The sequence below is a fragment of the Trichomycterus rosablanca genome, chromosome 4, assembly GCF_030014385.1.
Source record: "Trichomycterus rosablanca isolate fTriRos1 chromosome 4, fTriRos1.hap1, whole genome shotgun sequence".
NCBI classification, from domain to species: Eukaryota; Metazoa; Chordata; class Actinopteri; order Siluriformes; family Trichomycteridae; genus Trichomycterus; species Trichomycterus rosablanca.
The window spans coordinates 46,564,180-46,568,654 of record NC_085991.1 but is presented as its reverse complement, the minus strand read 5'-3'; positions in this window follow the sequence as shown (position 1 = coordinate 46,568,654).

The following is a 4,475-nucleotide window of genomic DNA, read 5'->3' as shown; positions in this document are numbered from 1 at the left end:
TGTGAATTTAGACACTTTGAAAATGATTATAAATGTAACTGAAAGTCACTTGAGGTCCTGATATACCTAAAATCCAATTTGTACGTAATGGAGTTTCATCTATTTTAGGGATGCATGATCTCTTGCTGTGGTTTTGTACAGAAATATTATTTTTGTCCTTATTATTTTTCTCCTTAAATATCTCTAACCCATGCCAATTTTCCTAGTGCAATTCTCTTGCTGCTTGTACCACCGGACGCTGGCTGGGGAGAGCTGATACTATCACGCGGCCCCTCCGACACATGCACAGTCACCGGTCCTAGTGGTGTCTTATAGGGTGTGTTCGAAAACCTAGTGATCTCTCTATATAGGCAGCATTTTACATCGTCCTAGGCGCGCTCATGAAGAGAAGGCTGTTTAAATTCTTAGATGCCTTAAAATGCTGTCTAGTAAGGCACCTTAAATCTGAATGCAATTTTGACAGAATAACGAGGTAGCATCCGATGCTGCCTTAGCAGTGAAGGCAATCCCAGCATTCAGTGCGGCACAACTTTTCTCGAAGTAGTGCGTTCGAATAACCTGACGTATAAGTCGATGACTTATTAGGATCCTCTCTACTTAGGCAGCTGCCTATGTAGGCAGTAAGACAAGGCAGCTCACTGTTTTTTCGAACAGACCTATAGAGAGCCGTATCGCGTATAGACAGCCACGCTATGGACTGAGCTAGTTCAGCTGAGCTCGTAATTTTATAGCTGTAATGAAACCCACACGGTTTGGACACCTGACCAGGTCGATAGCATTGCATGAGACTCAAACTACAGAGCTTGAGATCTCAGAGGTGGTGGGCTAGTGTATTAGATTGGCATCAACCAAGCAGTCTAATTTCTTCTTTCAATAGTGCAATATGGATCCAGCATCACTTTTATTTTCATCTTTCCTTCTTACCTTCCTTCCTCCTTCCATCTGTTTCCTTTCTTCCTCTTTTCTTGCTCTCTTCTTTCCTTCCTCCATTCCTCCTTCCTTCTTTTCTTTCTTCCTTTTTCCTTGATTTCTTCTTTCCTTCCTCCATTCCTCCTTACTTCCTTCCTTTCTTCCTTCCTTCTCTTTCCTTCCTTCCTTGTCTTTCCTTTCTTCCTCCTTCCCTGATTTCTTCTTTCCTTCCTCCATTCCTCCTTACTTCCTTCCTTTCTTCCTTCCTTCTTCCTTGCTGTCTTCTTTCCTTCCTCCATTCCTCCTTACTTCATTCCTTGCTTTCTTCTTTCCTTCCTTTATTCCTCCTTCCTTCCTTCCTTTCTTCCTTCCTTCTTCTTTCCTTCCTCCATTCCTCCATACTTCATTCCTTTCTTCCTTCCTTCTTCTTTGCTTTTTTCCTTCCTTTTTTCCTCATTCCTTCCTTTCTTTCCTTCCTTCCCTCCTTCATTTTTTTCCTCCTTCCTTCCTTTCTTTCCTTCCTTCCTTTTTTCCTCCTTCCTTCCTTGCTTTCTTCTTTCCTTCCTTCCTTCCTTTCTTTTCTCCTTACTTCCTTTCTTTCCTCCTTTCTTCCTTTCCTCCTTCCTTCCTTCCTTCCTGTAGTAGTAGTAGTAAACCTAATTTCTGTGAATGTTCTTTTCATTTCTAATATGAAGTTGCATTCTGTGCACTTTATGCTTTTATTTATTTTTACAACCTAGTCTGTCTAGTTAGAAAGAAATAGCCCACACAGTTGTGGAGGATTTATTGTTCTTTCTTTCTTTCTTTCTTTCTTTCTTTCTTTCTTTCTTTCTTTCTTTCTTTCTTTCTTTCTTTCTTTCTTTCTTTCTTTCTTTCTTTCTTTCTTTCTTTCTTTCTTTCTTTTTTCTTTCTTTTTTTGAAGACAAACCATGTTATTGTATAATCGTTATTGTATATGTGTGAATGAATGTTCAATAACAATAATTTTTACAGATACATTAAAGTAATTTAAGTCTTATAATACTTGGCTATTGGTGTTTCAATAGCGTCATATCTAGCAGGAGCAGCATTGTTGGCACAGCACTCTTGACTTGCAGGCTTCAACCTCAAGTGGGAATCCCATGCAGGGCCATGATGGATTGCAGTGGGCCAGTTGGGATATTTTTGAGTAGGATTCCCAGCATACAAGTCAGCAACAGACTGGTACAGGCTCAGTATTTTGCACATAAGTAAATATTGTTTGTCCATGACAGGCAGCCTTGTCTCAGTCCTAACTGCCTCCAGGCTGACTAGTGATAAACCGAAAAACACCCAAACATTACATGAGCTGCCCTAACTGGACCCTCATGGGCTTCACGTGTCTCTACATAGGCTTTACAATGACTTACATTCATAAAGGTTTGTGTGGGTACAATTTAGGCTAACCTATACAGACCCCAAGTAGTTTTTGCTAGTTGGACCTCTTGGTCCGGTCCACAGTGGGTTTGTACAGGTCAGATGCAAAATCAATGTGCCTAATGGACCTTGAGTTGCCAGATTCCAAATGATCTTTTTAAAAGTAAACCACCATAATACAGCCTGTCTTTTTCATTTTGAATGTCTGTGTCCAGTCTGAAGAAAATGTAAATGTTTTGGCTGAATACTAAACACTTGGCAACCTTAAATATTACCAACTAACAGGTGCCGTGATGAAGAGATAATCAGTGTTGTTCACTTCACCTGTCAGTGCTCACAATAATATGCCTGGTCAGTGTATAAGACAGATTTTTTTAAATGATTGATTACTTTCATCTGTTCCATCTGCTGCCAGGAAAAAAGACTTCACAATAGTATGTACTGAGATTGTCTCGTACAAATATTTGAATGTTTAATTGCAATGAATTAAACTTGTACAAATATTTTGGGGAAAAGTAAATAAGAACATCTTTAACTTTCCAAAAATCACAACTAACACTCCACTGGTTTACCTGCTTACTTCATTTTGTTTTAAGATTTTAACACAGATTAAATAAAAGGATCAAGCTTTGGTGGAACACTACAAACATTCAATTTGCAGAAGGACAGACGCTTTGCTCCTTTATGTTCAGCAGAGGGCAGTAAAGCAATAAACAAGTCTTTTAATTCTCATGTAAGCCTGAAGGCACAACAGCAACACTACTACTACTACTACTACTACTACTACTACTACTACTAATAATAATAATAATAATTTTTTTTATATTAATAATATATATTATTTAAATCATTTACACCAAAAGAAATTGTGCAAAGAATAAATAAAGAAAAACATAATTTTTTACACTATCCAAAAATGTTTAATGTATTCAGCAGATGCTTTTATCCAAAGTGTTTGTTTGTTTGTTTAATAGGATTTTAACATCATGTTTTACACTTTGGTTACATTCATGACAGGAACGGTAGTTACTCATTACACAAGATTCATCAGTTCACAAGGTTATATCAAACACAGTCATGGACAATTTAGTATCTCCAATTCACCTCACTTGCATGTTTTTGGACTGTGGGAGGAAACCGGAGTACCTGGAGGAAACCCACGCGGACACGGGGAGAACATGCAAACTCCATACAGAAAGGACCCGGACGGCCCCACCTGGGGATCGAACCCAGGACCTTCTTGCTGTGAGGTGACAGTGCTACACTTAGCCACCCTATCCCTATCCAAAGTGACTTACAATAATGACTGAATACAATGCAGTGGCCTAACTAGGAGCTCATGGGCCCCAGTGCAAAAAAATATTTGGGCTCCCTCAACAAATTTATATATCACAAAAGTGAGTACACCCCTCACATTTCTGCAGATATTTAAGTATATCTTTTCATGGGACAACACTGACAAAATGACACTTTGACACAATGAAAAGTAGTCTGTGTGCAGCTTATATAACAGTGTAAATTTATTCTTCCCTCAAAATAACTCAATATACAGCCATTAATGTCTAAACCACCGGCAACAAAAGTGAGTACACCCCTTAGTGAAAGTTCCTGAAGTGTCAATATTTTGTGTGGCCACCATTATTTCCCAGAACTGCCTTAACTCTCCTGGGCATGGAGTTTACCAGAGCTTCACAGGTTGCCACTGGAATGCTTTTCCACTCCTCCATGACGACATCACGGAGCTGGCGGATATTCGAGACTTTGCGCTCCTCCACCTTCCGCTTGAGGATGCCCCAAAGATGTTCTATTGGGTTTAGGTCTGGAGACATGCTTGGCCAGTCCATCACCTTTACCCTCAGCCTCTTCAATAAAGCAGTGGTCGCCTTAGAGGTGTGTTTGGGGTCATTATCATGCTGGAACACTGCCCTGCGACCCAGTTTCCGGAGGGAGGGGATCATGCTCTGCTTCAGTATTTCACAGTACATATTGGAGTTCATGTGTCCCTCAATGAAATGTAACTCCCCAACACCTGCTGCACTCATGCAGCCCCAGACCATGGCATTCCCACCACCATGCTTGACTGTAGGCATGACACACTTATCTTTGTACTCCTCACCTGATTGCCGCCACACATGCTTGAGACCATCTGAACCAAACAAATTAATCTTGGT